Genomic DNA, 17,824 nt, shown 5'->3' with positions numbered 1-17,824 from the left:
CCGTGCTTCGAATCCCCCACTGTCTTTGTGGCACACATCCGGCAAACCCATACTTTGCCACCATACCTTTCTCTCTTGAACCCAGATGAGCTGCAACGCAACACAAACTTAGTTCAGAAACAATGGTAACTCAATCTCTGGGCGCAACAACTCAAACCTAATCTTGTAAGCCTTGTTAAAATCTGATTCCTCCGGTGGAGGGTCATTGCAGATCCGCCATGATACTAGAAAACTCTAGCAGTTACATCGTACCCCTCCACTGTCTCGGTTCCAAAAGGACCTAACTCTTTCCTGCTTCCTCTCTTCCTCCATCCAACCCGGAAGTCCCACCTACTCTCCCAGTGATTGGCTCCTTTATTCATTAGGAGATTGGTTCACAAGAACAGCACCAGGCACAAGAACAGCACAACATGGCCCTTGTTCCAAGAGTGTGTCATTTCAGCCCAAGTTGTGAACGGCTGACATTATTGGTGTTTTGTAACAAGAACTGACAGATTGAGCTTAAGCAGCTCAGTTTCTAAGTTTTGTTCTCGAGAACCGATGAGCTTATTTAACTGAGAAAACTCTCTTTGCCAGAGGCATGTTGGCTATACTTAGAGCTAAGGGTTCCTAGGGATTGAACTCAGACCTATACCCAGGCTCCTGTTGAGCCCTCCAGTTCAGTGCCTCTATAATTAGTCTGATAAACATTAATAGCTGCTCTTGAATGCTGGTGTGGAGTTTTGTAGGAAATGGTCCCCACAGACTCTTAGGGAGTGGCACTGTTAAGAGGTAGCGTCCTATTGGCATAGGGTTATGGGTCCCACATCCATTTCTCCACCACAGGGGTTGATTGTTCAGAGAGACAGGACGAGGGAATTTTGACCCCGCCCACCCCACTCTGTCACTGGGCAGGTGGTGTTGGGCTATAGGGAAGCCCTGGGACACCCCTCCAGGAGTGGGAAAGCACAGTCTGAGGTGTGGGACAGCCGGAGCTGGCTTGGGGGTCCCCGGGCCTGCAATGAGGCCATGGCCATTTGTTTCTCAGGTTCTTGGACATCCAGGTGCCACTGGAACCCTCGGAGGAGCCGAGAACAGATTGCTACCTCCCCACCCCCACAGACTGGATCTAGCCTGGGGCTGGTGGGGGAGGAAGAAGTGAGGAGCTCTGACTGGTCCCAAGGGGGAGAGTCTTTAGCTTGATGGCAGAAGGCTGCAGGCTTGGCCTTGGTGGTGGCTGTGGTTGTGATGACTCCTTGATGGCTCCTCTTCTACAGGAGATTAGACGGTGGCAATATAGGTGAAGGCCTTCTCCCTGGCTCCCCACAGCGGATCCTGATGAAAAGAGGCATCCATGGTTTAAGTCATTTATTGTCATGGCGGAGAGAGGAAGAGTAAAACCATACCCACTTCTCAGGGTGGCCCTGAGGTTAAATACCTTTTGCAGGGAGGAGTGTCTGGGGAGGAAAGCTCATTGGCTAAGCCCTCCAGGCCTTTAGGTACCTCATTAAAATGGAGATCTGTCTTGAGCCTGCTTCAAGTCCTCTACATATGGAGGGGCTTGGGGTGCTGCCCTTACGTGAATGATAGCCACAAATCTATAGGGGGGAAGTGCTGTGGCTAGTGACAGGGGCCCCGTGCCCGGGAACAGGTGGAACTTATACCATCCCTTCCGGGTCTCCAGGGTTTCTAGCCAGGAACCAGGCTGCCTTTCATGGTGCCACAGGTGTAGCTTTATTGGAGGAAGTGTGTCACTGGGGGAGGTGAGGGGAGGGCCTTTGAGAGATCAGATTCTCAAGCCAGGCCCAGTCACTCTGACTTCCTGCTGCCTTTGGATCTGGGTGTAGAGCTCTCAGCTGTTTCTACCGCGATGGATAAACGTCTGAACCGTAATCTAGACCTAATCGATTGATTGCCTTACTCTCTAAGAGTTGTTATGGTCATGGTGTCTCTTCATGGCAATAGAAACCCTAGTTAAGACAGCTGGGAGGGAAGCAAGTCTACGTTACCCTTCTCCCTAGTCTACTGGGCTGTTTTTGTCCCTCTAGCGTACCTGCAATACTAGCAGATCAGGATGAAGGAACAATAATGGCTACTAGTTACCAAGTGCTGGAGATTATGAGCAGAGACCAAACCAGTTAACACAAAACATAATCCCCGGCCGGGCAGTGGCCAGGCCTTTAATCCCAGCACTTGGGAGGCAGAGTCAGGCAGATTTCTGAATTCGAAGCCAACCTGGTCTACAGAGTGAGTTCCAGGACAGCCAGGGCTACACAGAGAAACCCTGTCTCGAAAAACCGGGGAAAAAAATAAAATAAAGTCCCCACCTGGTGGTTACAAATTCATGCCTGTAATTTCAGCATTTGAGGCAGGAAGACCGTGGGTTCTGTTAGCTTATGTCACATAGTAAGACCCTTCAAGGGAGGGGTTTGAGAAGAAAGAAAGAAAAAAAAAAGAGGAAAAGAAAAGAAAAAAAGAAAATTTATTTTCTCAGTGTCGGGTCCAAAAGTAACTTGGGACAAATGGCTGTGTGCCTGCCTATTGGTATACCAGGGCACACTCTGGCCTCCTGGCTTCCTCAGTGTCAGGGAGGAGGGGAGGCGGGAGGAGGGGAGGCGGCAGACATCCCTGACTCCTCTCAGCTCTCCCCCTCCCCCTCCCCACATGTCTCCGCCTCCTGGGCTTCCCAACTCCAGCTTCCCATTCCCTTGCGATCCCTGCCATTTCAGCTCTGCTCTCTCTTTCGTCTTCTCTCTCTCCCACCCTGCCGCCCTGCCCCACCATGACTGGTCCAGCCCGCTGGCCCTATTCAGTTTACTATTTTACAGATGGAAGCCTGTGATGGCTTGCATATGCTTGGCCCAGGGAATGACGCTATGAAGAGGTGTGGCTTTGTTAGAATAGGTGTGTCACTGTGACTCTGGGCTTCAAGACCCTTGTCCTAGCTAGCTGCCTGCAAGCCAGGCTTCTGTTTCCCTTCAGCCTCAGCTCCCCCTGCACCATGCCTGGCTGGAAGCTGCCATGCTCCTGCCTTGATGATAGTAGACTGAACCTCTGAACCTGTAAGCCAGCCCCAATCAGATGCTGTCTTTATAAGAGTAACCTTGGTCATGCAGTGAAACCCTAACTAAGACAATGCCTCTGGCAGTACTCACCCTCATATCTACACTAAAAACTCTTCTCAACCATACCTTGGAGTGGCCATGTTCTCGGTTTATATATTTGGTGCCAAAATCCTCAGACCTGAATTGAACTGTCCATTTTCATGAGGGCAAATCTTCTATGAGTCTAGCTAGCACAGGATTGCCAGGACCTGACACAGTACCTGACAGAGAAAGTGGCAATAAGTGTTTAAATGAGAAAGGATTGATACAAATGTCCTTCGTCGATGTCCAAAGACACTGGGAAGTTTGCCTGAGGCTGTGACCCTTTAATACAGTCGTGGTGCAAATACATGCCTAAAGATATTCTCTGAGGTATTGTTTATAATAGTGGCATACTTAAATCACTCTATATGTTTTTCAAATAGAAATTGATTAATATGTTTTAGCTATATAGTAAAGTAATATGTGATGGTTAGTTCTAGTTTTCAGTTGGACACAAACTGGAATCACTTGAGAAGAGAGTCTCAATTAGGGGCTGTCCACACAGGGTTTGTCTAGGGTCATGTCTGTGCGGGATTTTTTTGTAAATTAACTGTGGGGAGACACAGCCTACCGTGGGAGGCACCATCCCCTAGGCAGGGGTCCTGAACTGTGAGAGAGAGGAAGAAGGTTGTTGTGCACAAATGAGCAGGTACGCATTCATCTCTCTCTGCCCTTGACTAGAGATGCGCTATGCCTGGCTATTTGAACTTCCTGCCTTGACGTCCCACAGTGATGGACTGTATATTACAGAATCATGAGCTGAAATAATTAACCCTTCCTTCCCTCAAAAAAAAATAAGGTCGTGGTGACCTCCAACCATACAATTATTTTCATTGCTACTTCATAACTGTACTTGTGCTTCTGTTATGAATCACTGTGTAAACATCTGTGTTTTCTGATGGTCTTAGGTGACACCTGTGGAAGGGTTGTTTGACCCCCAAAAGGGTTGTGACTCCCAGATTGAGAAGCACTGTATAGTTAGTAATAGCAAGATACCACTCAACTCCTTGGCTTTCGCCACACGCGTTTCTGCCAGATGTGACCACTGATTCATTCATCCTTTCCGATATAAGTGACGGGTAACCTGATAACTCCCTGTGTAACCACATAAATGACATCATTCAAGCTACCTTAGCTTCAGGCTCGCAGTGTCCTCAGCACCAGCAGCCCTAGCAGATAAGCACACGTCTTTATCTTATCTCATCTCTTTCTGGGCTGCTGGTTCGGGAATCGGGATGCCTAGAGTTAGGTGACACTTTAATCTATCACAGATGCAGAGAGAAGCCCAGGAAATGACCATGATGTGGGCATGGAATCCAGGTTTCTAGCTCCACTCCTGGATGCTGTCTGCAACACCTGAATAGCAGCTTCTGGGAGGGAAGACGGGAATGTGTGTACAGAGAAAGCAAGGGCTTTCCCTAAAGTCACAAATACAACGGACTCAGTCACGTCCTTAAGCATAGGGAGAATTGCTAGGCATAGGTTTGCTCTCCCTTTAATGAGGCCACAGGAGAAAGTTCCTGACATTTCAGAAGATTCGAAGCAGGGTTTCTGGAATTTGCAAACTTCAGTCACCAAGTAGCCCTGGCCAAATTGATACCAATAGTGTGTTTCTTATCTCCACGAGCGTCTTTCCCATTCTAGCATTCCCAGGGACTGGCAGAGATGGAGGCCAAATATTACCTGAAGACGGAAGGGAAGGATAATGCAGCTGAGTGCTTGTTAATGGGGAACAATCTAGTCCTCCCATGGCTGTGAAATTCATACAGGAACTGGGAAGTGTTAATCCCACAGATTTGGGGAGAAAGACCAGACCCAACTCATCACAGCCAAAATAATTAAAACAGGCTTCTCTTTAAAGGTGGAGTTCAAGAGATCAGCACTGGACACGGGCAAGACTGAGATGTTTATAGTTCAGGAGAAGCATAACATAACAACGTGGTCGTGAACAGTGTGGGCTTAATAACCTTTGAAACAAAGACATAGTTGTTGTTTCCTAGAACAGGCGGTACAGAATCGTTTGTAGTTAAGGTGACAGGACAGGCATAACCCAGTCCCCTGAGAGACAGATTTAGTCATAAATTTGTCTTTACTGTAAGATGAGATGGCGTCTAAGCCTGAGACGGAGGCAGACTCGTTTACCAGAAAGCTGCCAGGTATGATTAAAATGGTTTTAGGTATGGTCTGTACGGTTGTAGCTCCCAGGCCTTCCACGTGTATTTTCACACTTAGCAAAGATGTGATGAATGACTGGGTAGATGGATAAAACAACAACAAAAAAACCTTTTCAAGTTATGTTTTATGAGGCACAAGTATGCTCTTCACACTGAATGTAGTGGTATGGCGCCACCCAGTGGGCACTTCAGAATTATGCACCGTGAACATTTCCCTTGCACCCCCAAAGCTTTTTTTTTTTTTTTTTTTTTTTTTTTTTTTTTTTTAAATTTCGTGGTGTCTCCATCAGCCCATCAGCGTGTTCCTGCTTCACACACACTGAGGATGGTGGCACATCCTTGCAGGTGATTTGGAAAAGATGCTCTTAGAGAACAGAATAGAATAGCTAAGATGAATTGCCTTAGATCTGCTGATGAATACAGGACGCTGCAGCTGCTGTCCTGAAATGCATGCCTAGCTGTGTGGCCTCGAGCAAGCCATCCCCTGTCTTATATGGGGAAGCTGAGTCTGAGATCAGATACACAGATGATGAGGGTCCGTGTCGTGTGCCTGTGGGGACCACCAATGTTACAGTAGAGGAGACTGGTTTTAAATCAAGTAAGGAGCCCAAGGCTTTAACAGTAATAGCGGCAACGCCAAGGCCAGAGTTCTGATCTTCCTGACTTTGATGTTGGCACCACACTGTGCAGTTTTTTTTTTAAAAGACTTATTTATTTTGCGTATTTATTTGTTAGCTTACTATCTGCATGTACACCTGTGTGCCAGGAGAGGGCGTCAGATCCCATTAGAGATGGTTGTAAAGCCATCCTGTGGTTGCTGGGGATTTGAACTCAGGACCTCTGGAAGTGCAGAGTAGACAGTGCTGTTAACCTGAGCCAACTCTCCAGCCCACACTGTGCAACTCTGTGTAACTTCCTACAAGTCGTTTAATATCTTCGAATTTTAGTTTTCTTGTCTGCAAACTGGGGCAGCAAAGTGCTGTATAAATTTTCTGTACACACACATCCTACTGCTTAGAATGTTATCCAGACATTCAAGGCTTCATACGTACATATGTCGGTTCCTTTTAAACCTCCTAAGATCCCTGATCTACTTCCAAGAACCAAATCCCAGAGTTCCCTCTTGAGGTCTTCCTTCCTTCCTTCCTTCCTTCCTTCCTTCCTTCCTTCCTTCCTTCCTTCCTTCCTTCCTTCCTTCCTACATTTCTCTCTCCCTCTCTTTCTCCCTCTCCATTTCCCCTCCCCTCCCCTCCCCCTTCCCCTCCTCTCTCTTTCTTCCAACTTGATACAAGCCAGAATCATCTGAGAGAAAATCAATTGAGAAAAGTGCCCCCATTAGATTGACATGTAGGTAAGCCTGTGAGGCATTTCTTGATTGGTGACTGAAGTGGCAGGCCACTGTGGGTGGCGCCACCCTGGGTGAAGCCACTGGGAGCAGTGCTTCATGGTCTCTGTTCTAGTTCTTGCCTTCAGATTCCTGCCTTGAGTTCATATCCTGACTTCCCCTCATGAAAGTCGGCAAAGCTGTGTGGTGAAATAAACACTTTTCTCTTCAGGTTTGTTTGTTTGACGGGGTCTTTGAGATGGCTCAGTGGTTAAGAGCACTGACTGCTTTTCCAGAGGTTTCCTGAGTTCAATCCTTAGCAACCACATGGTGGCTCACAACCATCTATAATGGGATCAGATGCCCTCTTCTGGCACCAAAGATAGAGCTCCCATATGTGAAATAAATACATCTTAAAGGCTGTCTTAGGGTTTTACTGCTGTGAACAGACACCACGATCAAGGCAAATTTTGTAAAGGTCAGAATTAATTAGGGCTGGCTTACAGGTTCAAAGGTTCAGTCTATTATCATCAAGGCAGGAGCATGGGGATATCTAGGCAGACGTGGAGCTGGAAGAACTGAGAGTTTCACCTCGTGGTATGAAGGCAGCTAGGATAAGACAGGCTTCCAGGCAGCTAGGATGAGGGTCTTAAAGCCCTCGCCCACAGTGTCACACTTCCTCCAACAAGGCCACACCTACTCTAATAAGGCCACACCTCTAGATATTGCCACTTCCTGGGTCAAGCATATACAAATTATCACAAAGGCTAGCTTCAAACTCACGGAGATGTACCTGTCTCTGCCTTCCCAGTGCTAGGATTAAAGAGTGCCTTCACATTCTGCCTCCAAAATTGCTTTTGGTCCTGGTGTTTGTCACATCAATAGAAGTGTAACTAGGAGTTGGGCAGGGTGGCTTTAGGCCCAGCACCCAGGAGTCAGAGGCAGGTGGATCTCTGAATTTGAGGGCAGCCTGGTCTTGGTAGTGAGTTCTAGGATAACCAGAGCTATGTAGTAAGACCCTGTCTTGGAAAAAAAAAAAAAGGCAAACCTAAGACAGGTGTGAAATGTAAACAAGTAGGCAGGCTGTTGCCATGGGATGTCCCATGGTGCCCTCTGAGTGTGCCTGGTCTTAGTTCTGGAGTGTAGGGACACTGCCTGCACACACACACACACACACACACCACACACCACACATTTTTCCACGGGAGAGAAAGGGCTGGGATCATCTCTTCAATCCCTTCAACTGAGCTTGCTTTGCCATGGTTGGAGCTAGGATAAGACAGGCTTCCAGGCAGCTAGGATGAGGGTCTTAAAGCCCTCGCCCACAGTGTCACACTTCCTCCAACAAGGCCACACCTACTCTAATAAGGCCACACCTCTAGATATTGATATCTATAGATATCCCACCTCCCATACTGAAACTTTGAGAGTGCTGCTGATATTTAGGGTCAGTTAATCCTCCGCCGCGGGCTCTCGCCCTGTGTGGTGTCCGTGCCGGATGCTCCTGTGGGCCAAAGGAGCCCTGTCTAGAGCACCAGTGTTCCAGAGCAGACATGGGGAGCAGCAAGGCAGGTGGCTCGCTGAGCCAGCACAAACAGTGTGACTTGCCACCCCGGTGAGATCTTTCTGACAAAGGACATGCATGATGGCTGTGTAGAGTGGCAATGGGCGGGTATGACCTGGAATTTTCTGGAAAACTGACATGCTGCATCGTGGACTGGACCATAGCTTCTTTGGGAATGGGAATTTTTTTTCTGTGCTGCTGAACTGTTTCTATCTGCCTGGCAGTTCTTGGTAAGGACACAGGGGCAGAACCTAAGAGCTAAAATATTGGCAATTTAGGACATTTTATAAAAAGTAATTTCTTATTATTTTTATACTTTCGAAGGACATTCTTAAGGAAGATATTTCAGGAAGATATTCCTGGATAAATGTACCTTGAAATTTCTCTTTCAAATTGTCTGAGTCTGGGAAGGAGAAATGGTTCAGTGGTTAGGATCACTAGCTGCTTTCCCTCAAGACCTGAGTTCAGTTCCCAACACCTATGTTAGGCTGCTCACACCTGGTCTTGGGGACCATTACCCTCTTCTGGCCTCCATGGGTATTCCTACCTCTCTCTCTCTCTCTCTCTCACACACACACACACACACACATCTATATGGACCTCCTCCTCCTCTTCTTCTTCAGTGTTTTAGTTCGAGCTGCTCCAACAAACATGGCATAGACAGGGTGGCTCAAACAAACATTTGTTTTCATGCTTCTAGAAGCCAAGAAACTCTAGATCAAGGTAGCAGCGGACTCACCATCCAGCAAGGGTCCTAGTCCTGCTCTTAGACGTGCCTTCACACCTCACAGCCAGGGTAGGAAGGGCAAAGGCGCTCTTTAAGACTACCCACATCCACAGCCCTAGAGCCAACTGCATGCCAAAGTGTCTTCTTCCTGATGTGACTGCATCACGTTCTAAGCTACAAATGTGTTTGAGGACAGACATAGCATTCAGTCTGTAGCTCAGGCATTCAGAAATTCCCTTTTCTAAATTTCCATTCTTGTTGTAGGAGTTGTTGGCTTAGAGCCTGGGTCCTGGCCGTCTCAGTTAAAGAGGAAAATAATAGTGAAAAGCAGAGAAAGACTTATTTAGTTTGGTCACATTGGGATCAGGCAGAAGTAATGAGATCCTTCCTGACACCAGGCAAACAAAACACAAGAAGTATGCATATGTATGTCTTTTTTTTCTTCTTCTCATTTAGTCACTGTGATGAAATATCATGGCCAAAACAGACTTATAGAAGTAAGAGATTCCTGGACTTATGGCTTCAGAGGGACCTGACTGTCACAGGGGAAAACATGGCAGCGGGGGCAGGAGGCTGACAGCTCGCATCTTCATCTTCTTTCGTTTTTGTTTCTCGAGGTAGAGATTCTCTGTGTAACAGACATGGCTGTCCTGGAACTTGCTTTGTAGACCACACTGGCCTCAAACTCTCAGAGTACCAGGGTTAAAGACATGCGCTGCCACCACTCAGCTGAGAGCTCGAATCTTCAAACATAATTCTGAGACAAAGATGGAAGAGGAAGAGAAGACGGAGGAGACTGGAAGCAAGCCCTTCCTTTCCCAGAGGCACACTTCTTCCGGCAAGAATCCACCTCTCAAAGGTTCCACAGCCTCCCGACAGTACCACTGGGGGCCGGTGTTCACATACCTGAGAGGGAGAATTCATGTTTATACCTGCCCTATAGTTAAGGCGTCTTTATCAAAGGTGTGGTCCCATCTATCACTGGCCCATCATTGTCTTGGCTCCAGTTTCTCCTGCAAGGCATTCTGACAGGCTGTCAGCTCTGTGAAATTTTCTGAGAGACAAGCTCCCCGCTCTGGCTGGCATCAAGGTTTCAGCCTTTTTTCTTCTCCAGCAAGAGGCTCCTTGGGGTACATCTTTGTGTGGTCTCTGACAGCCGAGGAAAGAGCACGGATGTCTCTTTGGCATATCTTCTTTTTCACTTAACACTTTCATAGCCATCTTTTCCATGTCGGGGACACAGTGTGGCCTGGGCACACTCTCCACATGTCTTTGTGCTATCCAAGGTTCAAAGCCCTCCACTCTCTGTTATAAAATGGAACGGCTTGCAATCCAGTGCTTGCTAATTCACAAAGCTGTCATGGAAACAGGTGGCTGGAAAGGCTTGCCTGCGTAGTGCTAAAGCTTTCCCATGACACACCCCCTGGGAGAGACATCAGGGGAAGCCATCCAGTGAGAAAGATGATTTAACAAACATTCACCAAGGGCTTGTAAAGCACCTCAGCCAGGGAGACTCACAAGCAAGAGAAGAATGAACACAAAACTGTGGGAAAATGTGGCCTTGGAGAACACAGACCTCTTCGAATGGCTTATTCCGGATGAATACAGGAAGCACTTGAAGCATCTTCTCTCGGTCCCCACTTCCATCTCCTCCCCCAGTCCCGGCTTTACATAGGCTGTTTTTGCAGGTACCATTTGATGTATCCTCAGAGAGAGGAGCAGGTCACAGTGACCTGGGAAAACAACACTGCCTCCCAGCTGTCCTGCTCAGCGCTTCCTGGACCTCTGGCTGCAGATGGCAGAGGACAACTTCAGGCATCTTCTGGTGCTGTTTGTCTTTGGAGATAGGGGGGTCTCATTAGCTTAGAACTCAACAACCAGCCTGTGCTGGAGCCCTGCTAGGGGTCCTTCTGTGTCTGCCTTTCCAGGGTCAGGATTAAAACTGCACACAGCTACACCCAGCTTTGGTCTGTAGACAGGGTTTCTCTCTGTAGCCCTGGCTGTCCTGGAACTCATTCTGTAGACCAGGCTGGCCTCGAACTCAGAAATCTGCCTGCCTCTGCCTCCCAAGTGCTGGGATTACAGGTGTGCGCCACCACGCCTGGCTGACTCCAAGGTTCAAACCCAGGTCCCCATGTTTGTGCAACAAGCACTTTCCTGACGTGAGCTAGCTTCCAAGTCCTCAAATATGTTTTTAATGTCTCAGTAAAGGCAGCCAAAGGAATAGGTTGTATCCCTGTGGAAGTAAGAAATCTGCTTGTAAGAACCACTACTGTGCATGTTCCCTGTCAGGGTTCTCTAGATGAACAAACTGACACAATCTATCTATCTATCTATCTATCTATCTATCTATCTATCTATCTATCTATCTATCATCTATTATCTATCTATCATCTATCTATTATCTATCTATCTATCTATCTATCTATCATCTATTATCTATCTATTATCTATCATCTATTATCTATCTATTATCTATCTATCTATCTATCATCTATTATCTATCTATCTATCTATCTATCTATCAATCATCTATCTATCATCCATCCATCTATCTATTATCTATTATCTATCTATCTATCATTATCTATCTATTATCTATCATCTATTATCTATCTATCTATCATTATCTATCTATCTATCTATCTATCAATCATCTATCTATCATCCATCCATCTATCTATTATCTATTATCTATCTATCTATCATTATCTATCTATTATCTATCATCTATTATCTATCTATCTATCATTATCTATCTATTTATCTATCTATCTATCTATCTATCTATCTATCTATCTATCTACCTACCTACCTACCTATCTGCTTATCTATGGGATTTATTAGAAGAGCTTAAAGACTGTGCTCTAGCTAGTATAACAATAGCTGTTTACCAACAGAAGGTCCGAGAATCCAGTACTTGTTTAGTCTGTGAGGTTGGATGTCCCAGCTGGTCTTCAGTATTTGCAAAAATCTTTGAGAGGTAGGCTCTAGTGCAGTGAAGCAATGGGTTTGCCAGTGAGAGCAAGAGCGAGCAGGGGAAGAGCGAGCAGGGGAAGAGGGAGCAGGGGAAGAGCGAGCAGGGGAAGAACGAGTGCTTTCTGTTTCCTGCTTCTGTGTCCTGTATATAGGCTGCCAGCCAAAGATGTGGCTCAGATCAAAGGCGTATCTCCCCACCTCAACTATCCAGATTAGAAGTGGGTCTTCCCACAAATGATTTAATTTAGAAAAGAATCCATCACAGGTGTACACAGCTGCTTGGATTGTAGTTAACTCCCGATGTCATCAAATTGACAACCAATAGTCATCACATTCCCGGTCCCAGAGCAATGGAAGAAAGATCACCTCTCTTTATGGACCTGTGCAATTCTAAAAGCTCTGGATGTAGGTCAGTATTTGATGGCCTCCTGTGTTGTAATGAAAGAGTAAAAGCTACACTTCCAAAATCTGGGTTGCTCTCTGGGCCTGGACTCTGCATACTGCAATACTGGCCTACCAGGCAAGAGGTACCCACAGCGCAATAGCGGCATGACTGTCTTGGGGAAACCAACCGCTCTCTGATTAGATTTGAGTCTGCTCCGTATAAACCTGGTCAAAGGCCCATGAGTGTAGGCTTAGATTGTTCAAAACCTACTTGAATAATGGTTCTTGAAAGCTTCAACCTCCTTTCTAGTCCACTGTCCAAAGGTAGATGAGGAAGATCATTAATAGGATCAGGGATATGTGGACCTGTTTAGAAGAAGTTCTTTGGGGGCGATTCCAATCTTCATTGTCCAGATATCAGCAGGCCAGTCTAAAACATCAAACACGAATCAATAGCAGAAGTCCAGTCCAATTGGCAAACACCAAACATGATTCAGTAACACCAGCTCTATCCAGAAGATACCGAGATTCCACAGAATTGGCACAAGTCTGAGGAAGTGGCAAGAGACAGCCAGAATACCATGAGAAGTTCTTTTGTGCTTTTTTTCTCTATAAAATTATGACAGGCGAAGATCAGCGAGGATCAGTTCAAGAATGCAAGATGGTCGACAAACATCTTTCCCAGTTAGACCTTACCTGGGGTTCACAGGGCAGGGGAGTCAAAAGCTTCTTTCTAGAGAAGCTGAGTATGATAGTTTATCTTTTAACCCTAGCACTTGGCAGGCAGAGGCAAGTATGGGAGGAGCTAGAGGAGAGAAGTAGAGGGTAGACATTACCATATTTTGTTGTATACATGTATGATGTTCTCAAGCAATAAATTTGAAAAAAAAAAAGAACAACCAAAAGGACCATATGATTATAAATGGAGGGGCAGAGTTGAGAAGAAGGTGTGAGCTATGAGTGAGATCAGTCCCATATGCAGCCCAGGCCTACCACTTACCTTTAGCTTTACCTCAGTTTCCATATCTGACGTGAAAATGGAAAGTCTTAAGCGGAAGGCACCACGAGAACTGAGGCGCTGTGTATAAACAGCATCATGAGAAGTGAGGGACAGAAAATGTACTGGCCCCCACACCATGGAAACTGTAGTCCAGGAGATTTCAGTGAGAGAAGCATCTCTGACTGACAAGAGACGCGGGATGCAGGCCGTGCTCCCGTGGCCTCTCAGATGGAGTGTGACAATTTGCTGTCAATCATACAGTGAAATTCCCTTCCCCAATGACAGCTCCAAGCAAGAGATATGTCTGAGCTCCAGGGATTGAGGCTGTCGAGAGTGCCACAGATCAATCTGAAACTGAGCAGATGCTTTCTCAGATTCTACAGTGTAGCGTGTGTGTGTGTGTGTGTGTGTGTGTGTCTGTGTGTGTATGTGTGAGTGTGTGTGCATGTGTGTATGTGTGTGCATGTATGTATGTGTGTGTGTGTGTTCTTGGCTGCCCCTCACTAGAGGTCTGATAGAGCCTGTGCTGCTCTTTGGGGAGCCAACCTGTTGAAGTGAGTTTAAGTAATTAGTAATCAGAGCCAAACCCAGGGCCTGAGTCATGCACAGCGTTTTACACACACACACACACACACACACACACACACACACACACACACACACACACACACACTGGTGCTTCAAGAAGGCCTGTGATCCTCCCTGTCTTAACACAACGACACCCTCCATTCTACAGGCAGGAAGACTGATGCTGGTGAGAACTCATTCGCCAGACACTTGTGCCAAACTTGTGTGTATTTTGTTTGTTTGTTTGTTTTTTCTGTTGAGCTTAGTTCAAGAACCATATAAAAGGGGCTGGGGGTGTCGATCAGATGATAGAGTGATTTAATATGCACAAGGCCTTGGGTTTGATGCCTCACATCATATGAACCTGAGGTAGTGGCGCACAATTGCAATTCCAGATCTCGGGAAATGGAGGCAGGAGGATCTAAAGTTCAAAGGTGTCTTCAGCTACATGGTCATTTCCAGACTATCCTGAGACCCATGAGACCCTGTTTTAAAGGAAAAATACAAGAAATGTGTAACTGTGTGTTTGTGTGTCAGTCATAAACTTGCATTGCAGTCTAATCTTTAAAAAAATAGCCTTCTCTCACATGGCTATAACCCCACCATCTGAGAGGCAGAGGCACGGGGATTAGGAGTTCAAGTTTATCTTCAGCTATATATTGAGTTTGAGGACATGCTGGGCTACATGACTATTCTGGCTGGTTTTATGTGTCAACTTGACACAGGCTGAAGTTATCACAGAGAAAGGAGCATCAGTTGGGAAAGTGCCTCCATGAGATCCAACTGTGGGACATTTTCTCAATTAGTGATCAAGGGGGAAGGGTCTCTTGTGGGTGGTGCCATCTCTGGGCTGGTATTCTTGGGTTCTATAAGAGAGCAGGCTGAGCAAGCCAGGGGAATCAAGCCAGCAAGAAACATCCCTCCATGGCCTCTGCATCAGCTCCTGCTTCCTGACCTGCTTGAGTTCCAGTCCATTCCTTTAGTGATGAACTGCAGTGTGGAAGTGTAAGCTGAATAAACCCTTTCCTCCCCAACTTGCTTCTTGGTCATGATGTTTGTGCAGGAATAGAAACCCCGACTAAGACAATGGCTGAAGCTCTCAACCTGTGACCCCTCGGTAGTTGCAAACTACCCCTTCACATGAGTTGCCTAACATCACGCGAAAACACAGACATTTCACATTACAGTTCCTAACAGTAGCAACATTTCAGTTATGAAGTATCAACAAAATTAATTTTATGGCTGGGGGCTCGTCACAACACGAGGGACTCTATTAAAGTGTCGCAGGGTCAGGAAGGTTGCAAACGACTGATTTAGACTCTGTCTGAAAAGCTAACTATGGAATTCTAGTAAGAGATTGATTCATGAGAGATATAAAGATAGGACATGTTTGTTTATGTGGGAGTGAGGTAGGGTACAGGCCACAGGACTAGAAAGGGGCTTTGGAGAAGGTGACCAAATATAAGGGCATAGCCTGGAAAGGGGTGGGACCGTGCAGAGAGGAGAGAGTGGATTGGCTAAAAATAAGTATGAAAGTGCAATAATGAAACAGTAGCTCTGTATGCTAATTAAGATAACATATGAAAAATGGAATGATAGAGTACTCTAATTATAAAGAGGAAAGAGGCTCTTCCCTAGCTTGATGGATGACTGGAATCCACTTTTTTTCCTTTATAAAAAGAAGTCCCATATTTCAGCGACGGAGCTGCTTGAAGCTCCCCTCTCTCTTCTGGCTGCTGAGGTTTCGTGGCCCATTTCTCTTCCTCCCGTACTAGATAAGTTAAGAGTAATGAATCAGCCTGCTGCCTCACTAACTTGATGGGGATAGATAAGGTGGCAGGTCTTAATAAAATGCAGTCCTGGCCGAAGAATAAATGAACGCCGCGAGGTCATTATATGTGCTACATGAGATCTATCATGGCGGGCATCCGTCTTCCGAGGCCATATAAATGATTCCCATCTGAAGGAAAGAAAGAATGGTGTTCGGGGCCAGAAGGCCCTCAAGCCTTATGTTTCTTGAACCCCTATCAAGGGGCTAGCGAGGATTTTCTCGACTACTTCCTAGGATGGGAGACATACTCCCCATTGCTGCGTTTTGTTTTGCTTTGAATATTTTTAAATATTTTTCAGACCAGTTCTCATTGGAACTCAGGTTGGCCTCGAACCCTTGATTCTCCTGTGTCTATTGCTCAGTACCAGAGTTGCCAGCTTGTGCCAGCATGCCTGGCTCCTAACATTCTGGGAAGGCTTTGCCCTGGTCCAAGTCTTTGTTCATAAATTGAATGCTGATCCTGGCGGAGTCCACGGACCGGGCAGCCCCGATCCCTGGCAAGTCGATGACCCCTCTCCGCCTGCCCTTCTGCCTCTGCTTCCTTCTGTGACTTTGTCACACTTTCTGTGTTCGTGCCCCACCTTTATTTCTGCCTGAAAAATAAAACAAACGCAGGGCATTTTCTTGTTGCTGTACCAAAATACCCGGCAAAAACCGTTCCAGGAAAAGACGGTTGAGGTTGGCCCACAGCTTGAGGTCTGTTCAGCATGGTGGGGAATTCACGGCAGCAGGAAGATGAGGTGGTTGGTCACACGATCCTGGGATGGGAACAAAGAGTAATGAATGAGCATGTTTGACACTCTCTCCCTCCTTCCTTCCCTCAATCTCTCCCTCCTCACACATGTATGTGAGTGGCATATATATGTGTTTGTATGGCTATGTGACTATGTGTGCATTGAGTTGTGTGCATGTGAAGGCCAGAGTTTGGTGTCGTGTGTCCACCTCCATTTCGCTCATGCCATTTGTTTTTCGAGACAGGGTCTCCCTATGTAGTCTTGGCTGTCCCAGTGCTTGCTATATAGACCAGGCTGGCTTCCAACTCACAGCGATCCTCCTGCCTCTGCCTCCTGGATGCTGGGATTAAAGGCCCATGTCAGCATGCCTGGCTCCACGTCCTTCTGTGTGAGTGCCAGGGTCTCTTACTGAACCCAGGCGGTGTTAGCTAGGATGGCTGGCCTGGTGAGCTTTAGGGATCCTTCTGGCCCAGCCTCCTCCGTGCAGGGAATGCAGCACTCTTTGCTTTCACTCACTGCTCAGGGCCTGAATTCAGGCTCTAATGCTAGCCAAGCAGGCATTTAGCCATTGAGTGATCTCCTCAGCCCCTCACGGTCTTCTTTGTATGCAGCCAGTTGTCCAAGATCGTGGGATGGTGCGGCTCATATTTAGAGTGAGTCTTCTTACCCTGGGTAACCTCATCTAGAGACTCTCTAACAGACATTCCGAAGTCTGTCTGCTAGGTGACTCTAGATGGCGTCTACTTGATAATCAATAGAAACCATCATAGCCTGTGTTCTGTGTCCCTAATGCCACAACCCCCTCGGCCCCACCCCCGCGGGCATCTAAAATGACCTCCTGCCCTGGGGTGCACTCAGGGGGGACAGCAGAAGGAAATGGGGCCCTGCTTCATGCAGAGGAAGGAGGTGGAGAATTTGGGCTTTCCGGGAAGGTGCAGTCTTTGCTACTGCAGTGCTTGCTACAGGCGGGGGTTGTCACCGAAGACAAGGTCCTGCTAAACTCAGAATGGTCCCCTATTCATTTCTGCCCCTGTCTATTTGGTGGCAGCAGTGGCCGCAGTGACCTCAGCAGATTACTTCCATGTCATAGCTTGTAAGTTGTTTCTAAAGGCTCACAAGTTCAAAGCCTGTCTGGGCTGCTTAGAGACACCTTGCCTCAAAATAAGAGCGTTTAATAAGGCTGAGGGTATAGCATGGTGGAGGATCGCTTCCGTAATGTGTATGAGGTCCTCAGTCCAATTCTGAATTCCACGGAAAAGAAAAAGAGGAGAGAGGGAGGAGGAAAAGGAGGAAGAGAAGACAGAGCACATATTTGGTATTTACCACCTGACTCTGTGTAATATTCTTGAAATAATCGGTATATAGAGATGCTGAAGAGAGGGGCCTGCCAGGGCTTGGGAGGTTTGTGGGGCTGC

Source organism: Apodemus sylvaticus, chromosome 20 (genome assembly GCF_947179515.1).
Source record: "Apodemus sylvaticus chromosome 20, mApoSyl1.1, whole genome shotgun sequence".
Taxonomy (NCBI): Eukaryota; Metazoa; Chordata; class Mammalia; order Rodentia; family Muridae; genus Apodemus; species Apodemus sylvaticus.
Note: the sequence above shows the minus strand (reverse complement) of the source record.